The sequence below is a fragment of the Eptatretus burgeri genome, chromosome 4 (assembly GCF_056783735.1).
Source record: "Eptatretus burgeri isolate ZD-2024b chromosome 4, Ebu_testis_v1, whole genome shotgun sequence".
Taxonomy (NCBI): domain Eukaryota; kingdom Metazoa; phylum Chordata; class Myxini; order Myxiniformes; family Myxinidae; genus Eptatretus; species Eptatretus burgeri.
In genome coordinates, this window is record NC_140964.1 from 31,480,943 (window position 1) to 31,499,573 (window position 18,631).

General features: G+C 41.4%; 3 long non-coding RNA genes across 7 annotated transcripts in view; 1 reads left to right on the forward strand and 2 right to left on the reverse strand.

Moving 5' to 3' along the window:
- The window catches only part of LOC147027734 (uncharacterized), a 25,508-nt gene extending 22,288 nt beyond the window's left edge, over positions 1–3,220 (reverse strand). Inside the window, exon 1 of one of the 5 annotated variants that reach the window (XR_015057234.1) lies at positions 3,045–3,220. This is a non-coding gene — a long non-coding RNA (uncharacterized LOC147027734). Of the gene's footprint in view, positions 1–769; positions 1,377–3,044 lie in introns of those variants that run through there. The other 4 variants (XR_015057231.1, XR_015057235.1, XR_015057233.1 and 1 more) reach the window with 4 other exon arrangements.
- Positions 1–18,631, forward strand: part of LOC147027733 (uncharacterized) — a 166,803-nt gene that overhangs the window by 100,324 nt on the left and 47,848 nt on the right. The window contains exons 2-3 of the long non-coding RNA XR_015057229.1: positions 5,187–5,309; positions 8,768–8,883. This is a non-coding gene — a long non-coding RNA (uncharacterized LOC147027733). The remainder of the gene's footprint in view (positions 1–5,186; positions 5,310–8,767; positions 8,884–18,631) is intronic.
- Positions 8,153–18,631, reverse strand: part of LOC147027735 (uncharacterized) — a 43,724-nt gene continuing 33,245 nt past the window's right edge. Inside the window, exon 3 of the long non-coding RNA XR_015057236.1 lies at positions 8,153–8,867. This is a non-coding gene — a long non-coding RNA (uncharacterized LOC147027735). The remainder of the gene's footprint in view (positions 8,868–18,631) is intronic.

An 18,631-nucleotide genomic window follows, 5' to 3' on the forward strand; every position in this document is an offset into this window, starting at 1 on the left:
ATGGTGTGTGATTGGTGTTTGGGTTGTACATTATTCAACCTAAAACCACCCTTGCCGGCTCCGCCCCCCCCCCCAGAAAAATATAACATAAAAAGCAAACACGAAAAATTCCTTGACAGATATATTGTTATGGGACCGAGACATCTACCGGGAGCACGACCGCGAGATGGACCTGCGAGCCGGCTGGACCGATCGCCCGGAATGTAAAGGTCGTCACCCCGGATAACTCTGGAACTGACGGGTCCTTTATCGGACCGAAGTTCGCCAATGGATAGACCACGTGGGGTAGGGTCGATTGCCAATTTTAATTTACCGAAGTACCCACGTGGTCCGACTACCGGGGAGGTTCACCCTCGGCCGACTTTGTCCGAATCGAGTCGCTATCGCCGACTCGGATCCGGCGTAACCGAGCGGAATTACCAAAATCGGGCCAGATCAAATGAACAAGTTACCAACACTAATCCTCAAACACGCGTCATGTCGAGCCAATGGAAGAAACACAAAACGAGCTGATACGTTTAACAATCGGGGTTTATTTATAATAATAATGGGGAACTAGGGAACACAGAAGAGCAGATTTAAACCGACTATACGAAATGCAATTCAATTATATACAGCACACAAAGCACTTAACAGTTTTCTACTTGTTAGCCAGGCCCACGGACACACATACGCACACACATACACCCAAGAAATGGTGGCTGATGCCTTTAATACGGACTTCAGCTCAGAGCGACAGATGAGCTGAAGCCCCTGACCTATCTGGGACCTTTCCAGCTGTTCGGACCGGGGCACCAGCGAGGGCGAACTGGTTCCAACCACCACGAGCCGCGATCCTTTCCGAGCTCCGGTGGATCCCCTCGTGCTCCGGAACAAGTGCTGGTGAGACGAGGCGCCAATCCTTCCCGAAGATGCGTCGCTTCCCCGAAGAACCACCGACCAAGATGAGACCAATAAGTCACACCAAGCAGAGACCATGAAGAGCTCCATGGACCAAGAAGAGCCACCAGAAGCAGAGCAGAAAACGCACCAGCAGCAGAACAACCCCCAGCAGAGCCGAACCAAGATGAGGCCACGAAGCAGAACAACAGCCACCAGAAGAACCAACCCGAGCCAAGCAAAGGGTCCCCCTTCTTATCCTTCTCAGCCCCGCCTCGCTTCCGGCGTGACTCATTCGCCCTCGTGCACCACCCCCCACCCCCCCCATACTTGCGGGTGGGGGCTGTTTACCTTTCTTTCTGCCGGATCCACCCCAACCATCATTCCTGTTTAAGCTATTGAATCTCGGGATGGTAGGGTTCTTCTTCTTCCTTGTGGGGGAGGGTCGTTCTTCTTTGTTGTTGTTCTGATTGAACCATAACTATTAAAATGAATCACAGCGTATTTACATCGATATACCCATTAAGCAATGAAAGGCAAGCTATCTATAGAACATGTACTTACCAAGATAACTGAGCTAAAGGACCTGAATGTTGAGTGTGATCGTGGTTTCCAGATTCGCAACACTATTACCCCACACGCGTGAAGCGAAAGTCGAGGGTTAAGCAATCGGTTCACTTTGTCTGTCTGTCTGTCTGTCTGTCTACAAATGTCAGTTTATGATTGAGCAACAACTTCATTTCAATTGAATGTTTTATTTAGAAAAGGAATCGGAAAACGAACCTGCAGTTTCACATTACTTATCTCTAAAATTGGCTAATTGTATGGAATGTCGTCCCTATCGTACATGTGCAGAGATGAGTAAGTATCTCTCTCTCTCTCTCTCTCTCTCTCTCTCTCTCTCTGTCTCACACTCTCTCTCTCTCTCTCACTGTCTGTCTCACACTCTCTCTCTCTCTCTCTCTCTCTCTCTCTCACAAAATTGAAAAATCATTCTCAACATGAAAATTACTCTTTTTAGAGATGTCATGAAGGACACAAATAACAGGCACAATTAGAACAGCACTCGGTTGAGCGCACATCTTCGCCAGGCTGAAGTTTATGTTTTGTATCTCCCTGATAGGCCGGATCTGCATCCGGACCATTCGTCCTTGTCACACATCAAAATCTAATCAGCTTGTTCTTGTGATGTACTCAACTCATCCCCCAAGTTTTGTTATAATCCGTCCACAACTTTGTGACCATTTCTAAATATCGTTTTTTATCGTTATATCGTTTATGGCCCCACCCATCTCTCAATGTTGAAGAATCACTTTAAAAAAATAATTAAAAAATTCTCGTATCCGGATCTTCACAAAAATCAAATAAATTCATCCTTGTCACACACCCAACCTGTCCACCAAGTTTCATACTTGTCCATCCATGATTTTTTGAGATTTCCCACTCACAGACAAACAGGGGTGAAAACATAACCTCCATCCACATCCATTGGTGGAGGTAAAGAACTAACGTCACATGTTAAATAAGGTGTTGTAAAAGATGGTGGATCAATGATGGGAAACTTCCAATAAAGTGTTTTTTCAACAACCTTTAAAATCTTTATTTTATTTCAGTTGAGTTGTATATTCGAACACCGTAGAACACAAATCGCATTATTGGCACTCTAAACAATAATGACCTTCCATTTCGCAGTACTTGGACGAAATATGATGGCATTTTACAAAATGTCGCCCAATCAAATTTGTCGCTCGCAGACCCTTCCCATGTCCTTTTTTCTCAAGACTGCGTGGGGTAAGATGTTCGATGAACTCCCTAGTTTAATTTGGTGTTTGTGTAGTGCAGGCATGAAAGGCCGAATGGCCTCCTCCTGCGTCAAATTTCCTTGTTATTCATTGTTAATGTAAAGTCGGTTTCCTCAGGTACGTAAACAAATACCACTTCCATCAAATGTCGTTCCATACAGAGTTTATGGCACGAGTTTGTTTTGAGACGACAGTAAGTGTGTAGTTAAGAGTTGAACACGTTAGATGGTTTCATAGAAGGGAAACAATGACCTAGTCGCCAGGAAAGAGAGTCTACGTGAGGGAAAACGATTCTGTTGCAAAGTCTGTCTCACCCAAGCAACCTCCCACTAACCCCCACCCCTCAAACCCCAACCCCCTCACCGTGTCTCATCGGCGCATCCTCCACTCCCTTCTCATCTTCCCCCGCATCCCAGAAGGCCTGTAGTGACCCGTTCCAGGAATGTTAAGTGCATGTCTCGATCGCCGACGACGTGTCCGCGCTCAGTGTCCGTGTGCAATGGATGGTGCCCAATACACTTTAAAATAGCATCTTTCCAGGAGCATCTCAGGCGCGTTTATTATCCTCCAGAGATTTTGAGCACCAGTTGTACTTTCTTTCTTTTTTTTTTCTTAAAATGATTATTTCATTTTTTTCCAGAATAAAGAGCACTTGGTTTTGTGAGCAATCGTGCTTCCCATTCGACCTAATACGCAGCAGGCAATCCTGCTGAATATATTGTAAATTCGTGTATTATCTGTACTTCATTAAAACTTCGAATTTCCTTACACTACAGAGTGAACTATAAAGTTTCAGTATGTCATTTACACCTGATATTTATGTTGTAATTTCCCATCTCTTCCCTGATTCTTCACTTCCTGCATTAAATTAGTTTGTGAGAAACAGAAGTTTGGATTGAGGAGGAAAGGAAAAGAGATTTATCCATTGTAATATTCTGTCCTGCCTGTCATTCTCAATCTCGTTTTAACTTCTTACGTACATCCATTTTCTCTTGAGACGATTGAACATTTTATTCCTCTGCCCTAACAATGTAATGGATGGGGGTCCTGAACCTGACATAAGAAGTCAGGGCGGTCTGACTGGACATTTCTCTGAGTGTTTATGACAGTCTGGCATCCAGCTCTGATCACGAAGCTGTCTGCTAATGGCATCCAGGACCCTCTCCTTGACTGGCAGGCAGATGTCCTTTATGCACGCAACACACGCATTACCCTGGATGGCATTCTTTGTCCGATTCTTCCCTTGAAGATCGGTATCAGTCAGGACAGACTCTTACAGGTCCTATCATCAGCAGCGGAGCGATGCTTTTCAACCAGGGCAGGTGACGGCTCATTTGTGACACGAGTAACACCTTCAAGTAGAAGCTTAACTGGTAACTTCACCAACTGCAGTATTGTCATGCTAATTCACAAATTCTATCGTGCTTGCATATTATGACTAGTAAACATGCTAATACAAGCTAACAAAGTATAGGAAACCAAAATTACATGGTCTATGGATCATAACTCAGGGAAGAAAAAATGTGACTACTTCAGCTCGAGTGTAAGGAAATGTAAGATTCTCTGCAATTCAGTGATTTTCTTCTATATTTATTCCTTGCAAATGTTCCAACAATCTTTTTGAAGTCAATCTCTTGTCTGCAGTCAGGTCCCCCTTGCAATGCTGAGAATCGCCATGTCATTCCATAATCTCCCCTCCAAGATGCTATTTTGAAAGTAATTTTTGATTCGTTTCGACCTTTTAGAGTTACATTAACCCTTAGCAGCACTTACAGAAAGTCAAATAAATCTGATATAAAATGCACATATTTGGAAATGTTTTCTTATCATTTTTCAGGAGAAAGCAAAGCACATCGTGCATTTGTACCGTAACCCAGAACCAGTTGAATAAACATTCTTAAAGATGCTTCGAAAGGAAATGTGCTCTTCTGATAATTCTTCTTCGTTGATGTCGGTATCGCAGAAGAGGGCCGGATCTTCGATTGCATGGATTTTGATAACAGCATGCTCAGTATCAAAAACGTTTTGGTTCCAGGGCCATTCTGAACTTAGTAGTTGCCATTGTGAAGGCATTGAGTCATTCTTTGAGATGACTTGAGAACTTATCTAACAAGCAGACCAGTCTGTCTTCGTGCGCCTCCACCTTGCTGGCTTTCTTTCCCAATCCTTCGTTTTTAACATTCATTGTTTAACTTTACTGTCGCTGAGAAAAGAACCTTCTGGTTCTCACTCTGTTTGGCTTTCTCAATGTATGGGAAAATATTTAAATATGACATATGCTTTATTTCTGTGCCAAACTGTTGCTTTATGATTCGAAAAAAGTCTTCGGTGATGTTGAGATGCATGTTCTTTATTATAAATAAATGTGATTATGGGATTGTCATTCCTATTTCCAGAAAATTGGTGTTTAAATATCGAAATGTTTTAACCTCCATCCCCACCACAATTAGCCCACATTTTCTTTTCTTTTTTTAATCCCCTGCTTCCTTCTTTCACCAATCGCAGTTTCCGTGTCTGATTGAAAGCCCCTGCACCCTGGCCACTCCCCGGTTGTGAGCGGAAATAATGTGCCAAACACTGAACACCCGAAAACAAAAAAACTACCTGCATCTACAAGTCTTCACAAAGGTACGACAATGGGGTCAAATTACAGAATACCTTATTGCTGTATCATACACCTTCTGTCATTTGCATCATGTGCCAGAAACAACACCAGAAAACACCAAAAGTATATCTTGGTGCACATGTCCTCACCTGTTGCCACCTTTGGCACTGAAACTACCAATCATATTTCTGGTATTTTATGCCTCTGGAAAAAAAATCCTTCATATACCAGCTCATAGATTCCTCCCCATCCAGACAATACCTCACTCACTCATTAAGGCTGCGTTTTCTTGGTTGCCTCCAAAACTCGAGAGGATAAGAAATTGGACAACTACCTAGAACAATATTTTATGCAAAAGATGAGGGATCACCTGGGAATTAGCCTTCCTTGGATGTCAATAGCTCCTAATGATGTAGGTGTTCATCCTCAGTGCCATGGGTGGCTCCCATCTATGGGGCGTTTTTCTGCTGCATCTTACCTCGTCACTCTGAAAGTAGTGGACTATAAGGCCCTGTGGATAATTGGTATCTCCAGTCAGCATTAAGCTGAAGTTGGGAGATTGCTTCTCTCTGAAGATGGTCAATTTGGTGGCTTTGCTGTCTTGTACTACTTCACATGTTTCCCTGTCCCTTCTCAGTTCTTTGTTCTTTCCCAGCTCTTTCAGATTGTAACTGTTCATTAAGCAACTCAAAGCTTGCTACCCATCTCAAATTTTGTCTCACTACTCTCCTTCATTCCTTCGTCCCCCTTTTTCCAATTAAATCATTGTCATAATCTCTCAAAGTCCTTCCAGTCCTTGAAGGTGAAGACAAACCACCATCACATCTCATCTTCTATGCCTACCGATGACTTTCTAATTTCTGTGGAGAACTATTATCAGTGCGCCTGTAAATTTTTCTTTCTTTAATTACCCTGTTTGTTGGCTGTCATTTTTGGTTGCAGGCTCCTCATTTACACGTTTCTTCTCGCTCACTGTGCCATATGTATATTTGTGTCGCTTCTTGTTGTCCTGTCAGTCTGTTCTTTGCCCTTTCTGCCCTTGTCCAACTCTTCCTTTTTGCTCTGTTTTAAATAGGTCGCACCACTCATTAAACACTGTGGTCAACCACACATTAGAATAATATTGGACATTAAGGATTTAGCCACATTACAGGCCTTCATTAGACTGAACAGCCAGGTCACATTTTTCCTTTTCTTATATTGACTTAATCTTATGAAGAGGCTTGTACATATTCAGTATCATATGCAGGATAATGACATTCGGAGGAATAAGTGCATTTTTACCTGAATTATAAGGACATTGTGCTCTCGGTCATCTTCAAATTCGACCTTTATATTGTGCAAGCCGCTTTGAAAAATCTCACAGTTTATTGTTTTAATTGTATTTCTGATCTTCATCTCATTGTATTTCTGACATAGTATTCTGTTTAACGATTAAGGGTATTGTGTTCATGGGGATAGATGTACTTTGTGAATGTGAGTTCGACTAAGTTTATGTTCTTTCATTCCTTAGCATTCTCATCTCGAACCATTTCCCACAAAACACACACAAACTCATATCACGACATCACCACGTCCTTCCTTTAGCGGAGAAAAAGAATATACACCTCAATAAATTTACCTGCCAATTGAAGCTATGGAAATACGAGCAACCCGGTGAGTCCCATGCCCACCTTTTGTTGCGTTGTTTGTCGCTCAATTTTTTTAAATTTTAGAATTCTAAGAACGGAGGAAGAGTAAATAATTATTTAATTGGATTAACATTAGGGTAATTCCAGCGTAACGGACGTAACATTGAGACAAAAATTGCATCACTAATGTTGAAATTTTGAAAAGGTTGGCCATGTTACAGAGAGTTTCTTTATGACATATCGTAATTAGTCTCTATGGCTTTCTGATATTGGTACAAACCCCACTGTGTAGTCTACTACTAAAGCAAAAATCAACATTTAAGAGGCGTAACGGACGTAACATCGAAATGGACACAACTAAAACTGGCCATAGCACAATTCTTAAATCCTGTGAAATAACGAATTTGTAGTATACATTTCATTCACGGTAAGCAAACTAAGCATTAGTAGCATACTTTCTATATTCCAACGATACGATCTGTCTGTTGTTTGTTAAAATATTTTGAAAAGTTCACTGTAACGGACGTAACTCAGCAATGTAACGGATGTAACCCATGCAATCACATATTGAATAGTCACAGAGATAGGCACAGAGAGAAATGGACCAAATATGTTGATGAGTAGTTACATCCTGATCCTATATCAGTAATATTCATCAGCGAATACTACTTCGGATTAAAACATTCATCAAATAGCCATATTTTCGACAAAATAATAACACACAGAATGACTTACCGTTGGAAGACGTTGAGGCAGTTCTTTCAAGATGGCCGCCAAATCACGTGACATCATCCACGGAGTAAATATCGCATAAATTATGAAAATTCAGACCTAACTAAACACCGTCCAACAGAAATCCTTTTGAAAAATACATTTTCAAATTTTATGCTTCATGTCCATTATTACGTGGAATTACCCATTACTTACCAGGAGCCAATTGCAGTGCACCGATCCTCACCCAACCAATCAGCAGCTTCTCGTGACTTGTCGGCATGTAACGTGAAGAATAATTTATCGATGATATGCTTGCTTTGTCTGGCCATTTGTCGATGTTAAAAATGAAAATGTTTTGTCCAAATAATTTTTTTGGGAATCTTCACTGTCTGTATCCTTGGTGATTAATATTGTACCATTTTAAACTTTATGCGATCATTGATTTCAGAGGAAATGTAAAACGAACACAAAGACATTGGATCTTATTATATGGACTTCAGTCACAATCCAAGTGATAGCTGCATGTTGATCAATGGAAGGACTTGTTTCATCTTCATGACTCATTCCATGGACCCCTTTGTGATTGCAGGAGGACTTTGCATTTTGGGTCCAGCTTTTGGGATCTAGCCCAATATCTTTACCCAAGGCAAACATTTGGCCATTGCTTTATTCCTCGCTGATCGGAAATTGTTGAAAATGAAATGAAGGAGCAGACAAGTGGAGCTCTGATTTATGTTCTTGATTAAATACAGGCCGAGGGGCCATGGCACCGTTACAACAGTCAATAGGGTCTTGACGCATTATGTAGGCATAGGAAAAGGTGAACTTTGTCAAAGCACTAAAATTATACTACATTCACGAGCACAAATCAATTGCAAATAACTCTCTTGTCTCTCAAAAGCTGGCTTGTCTATTTATGTAGACAACAGGACTTTATTGATGATCCAATTCAATCACTGTGTGAACCTCGTTTTTTCTGTGTGAATGCTTCAGATGAACTTTTAATTAAAAAACAAAAATTCTGCATGGTGCAGAATCATCATCAACTCGGAATAAATCATGCGATGGGCTTCATGCCCAACAAGGCATTGTCGAGCAACAGTTATTTAAAGATGATCCGTGCCCTCCACTCTCAGGAACACTCGCCCACTCTGGTGGGGCTTCTGACCTTGGGTGCCATTGAAGCAGGAGAGCAGAGGACAAGTGTAAACTTTCCCAAGAGGTGGCAGCTGCAAACTGTGAAAAAGTGCAAGTGAGTTGAACGAGACAATTTTTAAGCACAAAATTCAATTTCCATTTGAAATATTTTCCAATTAAAACTTCTTTAAAAAAATATTGGACATTGAGGTATCATTGTTGGAAGACATGGGTTTCACAGCAAAGTGATGACATGAACAAACACAGAACAGTCATACATGTGTTGCAAGCACACACATCATACAAACAATGCAAGCACACACTTACACACTCATTTCTGAACAACTGTACACACAAAGAGGTGGCAGCTGCAAACTGTGAAAAAGTGCAAGTGAGTTGAACGAGACAATTTTTAAGCACAAACTTCAATTTCCATTTGAAATATTTTACAATTAAAACTTCTTAAAAAAAAATATTGGACATTGAGGTATCATTGTTGGAAGACATGGGTTTCACAGCAAAGTGATGACATGAACAAACACAGAACAGTCATACATGTGTTGCAAGCACTCACATCATACAAACAATGCAAGCACACACTTACACACTCATTTCTGAACAACTGTACACACAAAGACACAACAAAGTATGGAGAATAATTCACTGGCATATCTTCAAAAATTTCAATGTCCAATTTCCACAAAACTCATGGAAACATGAACCAAAAGCAATCGCTGAAAACGAGGACATACAGTTTCTTCAGAAAGTATTCACACCCTTTGACTTTTGTCACATTTTGTTGTGTTACAGACTGAACTAAAAATGGATTAAATTGAAAAATTTTTGTTACCAATCTTCACAAAACACCCCATAATGACAAAGTGAAAACATGTTTTTCGAATTTTCTTTTACAAATTCACTAAAAATGGAATGGTGAAATGTCTTGCATCAATAAGTATTGAACCCCTTTGCAATGACACTCCAAATTGAGCTCAGGTGCTTCCAATTTCATTTGATCATCCTTGAGATGTCTCTACAACTTGATTAGAGTCCACCTGTGGCCAATTCAATTGATTGGACATTATTTAGAAAGAAACACACCTTTCTACATCAGGTCCCACAGGTTACAATGCATGTCAGCGCAGAAACTCTACCATGAAGTCCAAGGAACTGTACGTCGAACGATAGAATTGTGAGGAGGCATATCTGGCGAAGGGTAAAAAACAATTTCTAGAGGGTTGAAAGGTCCCAAGGGCACAGTGAGCTCCATCATTAGGAAATGGAAAAATATGGAACTACTCAGACTCTTCCTAGAGCTGGCCATCCGACCAAACTGAGCAACTCGGCATAAAGGGCCTTGGTCAGGGAGGTGACCAAGAACCCAATGCCCATGACGACAGAACTTCAGAGTTACTTGGCTGAGATGGGAGAACCTGCTGGAAGGACAACAATCTCTACAGCACTTCACAAATCTAAGCTTATGGGAGAGTGGCCAGATGGAAGCCACTCTTGAGAAAAAGGCACATGACAGCACACCCTGAGTTTGCAAAAAGACGCATGAAAGACTCTGAGGGCATGAAGCCAAAGATTCTGTTGCCTGATGAGATTAAAATTGAACTCTTTGGCGTGAATGCAAAGCGCTATATCTGGCAGAAACTGAGCACAGCTCATCACCCATCGCACACCATCCCTACCATAAAGCATGGTGGTGGCAGCATGGGGATGCTTTTCAATGGCAGAGACTGGTAGGCTTGTAAGGATAGATGGAACAATGAATGGAGCCAAATACAGGCAAATCTTGAGGAAAACCTGCTTCAGAGTGCAAAAGACCTTAGACTGTGGAAAAGATTTATGTTCCAACAGGACAATGACCCCAAGCATACAGCCAAAACAACACTAAAATGGTTTAAGAACAAGAATGTGAAGGTCCTTGAGTGGCCCAGCCAAAGCCCAGACTTGAATCCCATTGAGAATCTGTGGAAAGACTTGAAGATAGTTGTTCACCAATGCTCCCAATCCAATTTGACAGTGCTTGAGCAAATCTTCAAGGAAGAATGGGAGAAAATCCCCAAATCCAGATGTGCAAAGCTGATGCAGACATTCCCAAGAAGACTCGAAGCTGTAATCGCTGCCAAAGGCACTTATACAATATTTAGTATTGGCTCAGGGGGTTGAATACTCATTGACACAAGACATTTCAGCTTTTCATTTTTAGTTAATTTGTAAAGATTTCGAAAAACATGTTTTTGATTTGTCATTAATGGGGTATTTTGTGTAGCTCGGTGACAAAACATTTAAATTTAATCCATTTTAAATTCAGGCTGTAACACAACAAAATGTGACAAAAGTTGAGGGGTGTGAATACTTTCTGAAGGAACTGTAATGCTCACGTACGATCTGATGATGCCATTGTTCGTGAACATAGAAATCAAAGCACTGCGACTGCACATAGTACTCGAATACAAAAAGCAAAATAAGATGTTGCTAATTGAGGTCTTGGTACCCAGTGATTTTGGTCAAAATAACGTGAAAATCAAGAAAATGACCAACTAACTACCAGGATTTCAAAAATGAAATGAAAAAATATAGAAAACTGAAGAGCATCGAAATTGTACTAGTGATAATTGGAGCTCTGGGAATGAAACATAAGAACCTTATAAAGATCCTAAAATCATCCCCGGGAATATTACCACAAACAAACTACAGTTGGAAGCTGTCCGGGGCTCTGTGATGATCTTTGAAAAGAGCCTTCGGAGCAAAACTTTGAGAACAAGAAAACGTCACATAACAGCTTGGTCCATGAATCTAAATCCCTTACTGAAACAGGTGAAACTCGTAATTGGCCAAGCAGGAAGCACTGTGGCAGACTGGACCAACATGGATTTCACACCCCCTTTGTTTTGCAAGTTTTAATAAAGGATAACGTGGGAATGAGGTTTGCAAAAAGTGCTAAAAGACATTCCTATTCTGTAACTCAGACTTTGTCTTCTGACACATGAATATATTACTTGCCTTTCTCCTGCAAGGATAAAAAGCAGTGTACTAATATGAAAGCTTATAAAGCTACTGCTTTGGAAGCAGGTAAATACTTTAACAAGAAAGATGTCATGCAAAGCACGATACTTGCGAAATACAAGAAAAAACAGTTGTCATGGAAACAGCAAATTGCAGCTTCCACCAAGTATTAACTCAGGGGTTGGACACTTATCCAACCAAATTATTCTAGTTTTGTATTTTTAATTAATTTTCGAAAATTTGTAGAATTTGTTTCTCACCTGGAACTAAACCATTTTGTTCTGCGCTCGAGTAACTTGATATTTGGCTTACATTATCTCAAAGACCATATGAGGTGAATGGTACAAAAAAGTAAATAAAATGGTTCTGAAACAGTGAAATCGTATTCCACTTACTGCATTAAAGTAAAATTACTACTGATACTCTGCATCAATTCCTTTCTCAAACACACCCACCCCAACATGTCGCGCAGAGCATGGGTTATGCTTATATATGTATGTATATAAATATATATATATATATATATATATATATATATATATATATATATGTTAGACACACATACTATAACAAGATCCAATCAGGTCTGGCACCTGTAATTGGAGTAAATAACCAATCAGGTCTCAACTAATCAACTACCCCAGGTGGCTTGGATTTCCATAATTAACCCCCATGCTCTTCTAGCCAAAGAAAGCTGCATAAAGCAACCAAGAAAAGCTGCACAAGGTAAGCACGAGCTTTGACAATGTATCCAAAATAGAAGCACACAAACATTTGAAAAAAATACACATATACAGTGTGGCCCAATTATAACGTGATCGTTGAGGTCCATAAAATGTCATCCCAAAAAAAGCGGGGTCACGCTAAATCGGGATTCCAGAAAATCAGCGTTCAAACTACCCAATGTTGACCTAACCTCCTAAAACCCCCTATTTTTGCCCTATTTCACCCGTTTTTGCACGTTTACCTTCTAGCAAGTAAATTACCTTTGAATTAAAGAATTCCGTGAATAAATCGTTGTTGTTCCAGTACAAATTAAAACAAATTAATTTTTAGTAAACCTTTTGAATAAACAAAACAACAAATAAAAACATTCAAGAATATTAGCAATCATCATTTACAGTTTATTTCTTGAAAAAGTGATCGAGTGTTCCTTGCTTGAACAGAGCATGTCGCTGGCTACGAGCGAGATAGGACCGGAAATTGGAAGACCTTTTGAGCGAGCTTGAATGAACCACTCGTACAGGGTCATTGAGGCTGACATCTTTGGCTGTCTTCAGGCGTTTGGCTTTTAGTTCTGCTTCTTCTTCAACTTTGCAAAGCAACACGTGTAACTTTTCTTCTTGAGATTTGCAGCCACGAAGTGTTGATTCCAGTATCCCGAGGTCTCGTGCAACTTGAGTTTAACTTTTCGTGTTGATCGTGTCAAGTGTGTGAAGCTTATCTTTCACAGAAAAAGATTATCTTTTTCTAGCAGTTCCATTTTGATCAATAAAAAAGAAGAAAAGAAAACACGAAATTAACTCACCAAAAAACTTTTCAGTTCCGGAAAGAGCAAAAACAAGCTCAAATGAGCTAAGATCCTGGTCCTCTTAATGATGACGTCATAAAAACGAATATGACGTCATTGTGATGTATCAGGTTTGCGATAAATTATCTGTGCTAATGCCCGGCTTGATTCCCACAAACAAAATTCAAACAGCTTGCCTAGTTTCGGAGATAATGGTATAGGCGATTTCCATTAGCGGCGATATTATGACGTCAACTTTTTTTCTCGGAAGAATTTCCAAAATCGGAGATGGTTACTGCCTGCGCGTGGGCTTTCTGCATATACATGGCAAGTTTCAAGAAGATCCGATGAAAACTCTGGGTTGTGAAACAAAAAATGTCAAAAAATAGGAATAACGTCATAAATATTGATATGACGTCATAGTGATGTATCATATGTGCGGTAATTCATCTCTGCTAATGCCCTGTTCGATTCCCACAAACAGAATTCAAAAAGCTTGCCGAGTTTCAGAGATAAATTTTTGGGCGATTTCCATTAGCGGAGATATTTTGATGTCATAACTTTTTTTTTGGAGGAATTTTAAAAATCAGAGATGGTTTCTGTCTGCGCAGAGTATTTTTACATATATACGCCAAGTTTCAGGAAGTTTCGACGAAAACTGTAGGCTGTGAAACAAAAAAATCCACAAGAAGAAGATGAACAACAACAACATGAGTAAGACTTAGAGATCCTCCACGAGGATCTAAAAAGGTCCAATAACTCATCGCGTTATATCCTAATTCGCATAAAATCGGTCACGTAAAATCAGGGTTTTAGTGTGTGTGTGTGTGTGTGTGTGTGTGTGTGTGTGTGTGTGTGTGTGTGTGTGTGTGTGTGTGTGTGTGTGTGTGTGTGTGTGTGTGTGTGTGTGTGTGTGTGTGTGTGTGTGTGTGTGTGTGTGTGTGTGTATATATATATGTATATATGTATATATATATATATATATATATATATATGTATATATGATATATTTGAAATTTAAACCTTGTGATGGGTGATGTATTTTTCTCTTACCAATTTTGCAGACCTGATTTATTTTCACAAGTTACTAAAAATGTTACAGTGCGAGGGACACGTCTCTTTATAGGAAAAGTCTTCACAAGGTTTTGTTACATCAAATTACTGTTTATAGCAACATTACAAAGCAAGGTATTAAAGGAAAATGAGCGAATGAGCGAATGCAATCAGTAATAATACACGAGTATACAAGTACCTTGTAATTACCGGCACTACATCTTACCGACAAGGAACAGAATCTCTCTTTGTAATGCACACAAACCTCCTTATTTGAACAAAAGCACAAAACGCAATCTGGGAAATTAATTCCCAATTGAGCCGGTTGCCTCGAAGACTTAAGTGTCTCGCTAATGTCTTTCCTAATGTATTCTGCGTTTCTTTCTTTTGAGGCTCTAATGAAATACAGTTACATAAGGAATACATCGCCCGCTGACTTTACCACAAGCCTATTTAGTAAACTGAATTGCAAGGCCGTTCTTTCAAATATATTTCACCCCAAAAAGTAACATCACTGTTTGGACAAGATGTAATTGCCGTATGATTAGATGCAGTGCAATGATATACTCGGCCATTTGAATAGCTCGTAGCTTGGTGGTTATAACGGTTAATATTTATATTTCTGAAGATTCTAGTCCGATGGTTCCATTCCCGACAGACGGTTAGACTAGATTTTTCATCCGGTGCAGTGCCATGATCAGAAGGTGTTTTCGTGGTGCAAGCCATTCCTGAGAATAGGTGTTATCTATTTGTTTCTTTAGTTATTTAGTTCTTTCTTTATGTTTGTTTGTTTATTATTTACGAGGAAATACCACCCGTCACTTCACTGATAAGAATACTAAAGGCGGAGGGAGAATAAGAGGGGGGAAGAGGGAGAGAGAGTGGGGAGAGAGGAGAGAGGAGGGGGGGAAGCGAGGAGGGGTGGAGGATCGAGGAGGGGTGGGGGAAGGGAAGACAGTGAGGTGAGAGGAAGAGAAGGCAGACATGCGGTGGAGCATTAATTACCGCCCAGACGCATCCAGAGACAAACACCACCCAGACGCATCCAGAGACAAACACCACCTGGAAGCGTCCTGAGACAAACTCCTGTCTGGACATGTCCGGAGACAAACACCATCCAGACATAACCACCATCCGGATATGTCCAGAGACACAGGGAGAGAGGGGAGAAGATCGTAAGAGAGGTGTGGGAGGAGGGTGCTGCACTGTATTGGGAGGAGATAGAGCAAGGAAGGGACAAAGAGAGAGACATCGAGGGGATCGGGGAGTTAGCAGCGAGAATATGTTATGCTTTATGAACAACACACACACACAAACACACACACACACACACACACACACACACACACACACACACACACACACACACACACACACACACACACACACGCTTGGCTGATATCGGCAACAACCCAAAAACCATGAGTAACTTTCACCGAAAAACAACGTTGCATTTTCACATACATTTCAGGGATATCTTCACAAACATTAAGCTTTATAAACAGCTGCATGTCACGGGTGGAAAAAAAATTGGGCTTGCTAATTAAGAAAGCACGACAATACAGCAAACGGCTCAGAAAATGGGTGCTATTTCACAACTCGCTCAGGGAAACAGAGCACGAACCACTCGGTCAGGGAAACGGAGCACGAACCACTCGGTCAGGGAAACGGAGCACGAACCACTCGGTCAGGGTGATGGAGCACGAACCACTCGCTCAGGGTGACAGAGCACAAACCACTTGCTCAGGGTGACAGAGCACGAGCCACTCGCTCAGAGTGACAGAGCACGAACCACTCGCTCAGGGCGACGGAGCATGAACCACTTCCTTAGGGCGATGGAACATGGACCTCATGCTCAGGGCGATGGAGCATGAACCACTCACTCAGAGCGACGGAGCATGAACCACATGCTCAGGGTGACGAAGCACAAACCACTTGCTCATGGTGATAGAGCACGAATCACTTACTCAGGGCGATGGAACATGAATCACTTGCTCAGGGCGATGGAGCATGAACCACTTGCTTAGGGCGACAGAGCATGGACCTCATGCTCAGGGCGACGGAGCATGAACCACTCACTCAGGGCGACAGAGCATGAACCACTTGCTTAGGGTGATGGAGCATAGACCACTTGCTTAGGGTGATGGAGCACGAACCACTCGCTCAGGGCGAAAGAGCATGAACTACTCACTTAGGGTGATGGAGCACGAACCACTCGTTCAGGGTAGCGGAGCATGAACCACTTGCTTAAGGCCCGGTCACACCTTGACGTTTTAGCCAGCGATGGCAACGTGTTAAAATGTATGTAAAACGCTGGCTTACATTGAACTTTTGATGTTTTTTTTAAAGATTCGGACGTATTCATAGCGACTTGGTCTTATGTGTAACGCATTGGTAACTACACAGAACGTTTCGTTGTGTTATAGATAACTTATACCAACGAATGCTGAACCTGTTGTCGGCCTACACAACCGATGCCCAACGATAGTCTAACTCAGGCATAGCGCGTTGCACGCATCGCCGACGATGTCGTGACGTAGCCTATTAAAAGGCTGACGCACAACGATTCGAATCATAACTGCCGTAGAAATGGAAGTGTCAACATCGCGGTCACACCTTGGCGATCTTGCCAGCGTATGCCGACGTAACAAAAAGTGTGTCTAAAACGTTGGGGCACGTCGAATACGGTATGGGTAAGTTTGGTATACGTGAGTACAACGCTAAATACGCTATCATAAGTCGTAGTAAGTAGAGTACGTCGTAAAATTTTGAACATGTTCAAAATTTTACGACGTACTCGGCGTATGACACACGTTCCGCATGCGATGGGGATAAGTTTTACACATGATATGTGGATGCTTACACATGTCCACAAAGGCTACTTATAAGCTACTCATAAGTCGAAACACGTCGCGGTAATGTCTTTTTTACGCGAAACTTATTTCTAACTTATGTTTGACGTGCTTTGAACCAATTCTTTACGTAGTCCCAACACACATCGACGTATGTAGACGTATTCCAATGACGTCTTCCGGTCGACAAAAAAAAAAATGAATGTGTTTCTCGCTTACAACTGCCATATAAAGACGTGTTCCCAGCGGTTTTGGGAATTGGTATATAAAAATGGTGTTCATAAAAGGGGAACCCAACAGTGTTTTCGAGTTCCTTTTTGAGTTGATGTCCATGTCAGCAGTAACAGTATCAGTATCAGTATCAGTGTTAGTATGAGTATTAGTAGTAGTTTGTTCATGTTGGCAGTAGTAGGTGGGTGTGAGGGGGAGGGTGTGGGTTATGATGGATCGTCCTTGCGTCCGCGTGTCCACGGATAGGTTCATAAGCTGCCACTCAACGATTTAAATGGCTGCATCTCCACTATTGAAAGTAGACGCTTGCGCTCAACAATTGGATTTTTTTTACACTAAACGACTTTAAAACGGTACCACTCAGCTAGTTTCATTGTTTACAATGAACGATTTAAATTGCTGTCACTCGCCTTTGTTTTTTTTTGTTTTTCTTTTTTTTTTTTGACGCTGGGGTTTGGAAATTTGAAGCGTTTCTTCTGAACGTGTTAAAACGCTCAAACTCGACTATTTTAAATAGACGCTGCCGATAGACAATTGGAATCATAGCCAAGCTCGACATCGAAGTGTGAACATCCTCGTCATGCCGAAGAAAAGTTTGAAGAATGCTGCAAATAAGTGTCCTGGCCGTGGCCGTGGACGCTGACGCAAGGACGATCCATTATACCGACGTCTTTCAGCCTATGAGTAACTTAAAAGTAACGTCTGTCGATGTGTGGCAACGATCGCGTAACGTGCCAACAACACGTTAATCATAGGTTAGAAATAAGTTTCGGGTACGCTAAACATTACCTCGGCGTGTCTCAACTTATGATTAACTTACAAGTAGCATGTGTTGACGTCTGTCAACGATCGCAGACCGTGCCTACAACTTGTGGCCAGCGTAGCGGAACGTGTGAGTCATACGCCGGCATACGTCGTGAAATTTCAAGCATGAAAAAATTTGAGGACAACCGAAAAGTACAACGTTTAAAGCCAACGTACAACGACTTATGGCAACGTACTACGACGTATGCCAGCGTGCTCTTAATGTTATCAAAACTTACCCATAACGTATTCAACGTTTGCCAGCGTTTTAGAAAAAAAATTCAAAAATCGGCATACGTTGGCTAAAACGTCAAGGTGTGACCGGGCCTTTAGGGTGGCGGGGCACGAATCACTCGCTCAGGGTGATGGAGCATAAACCACTTGCTCAGGGAGACGGA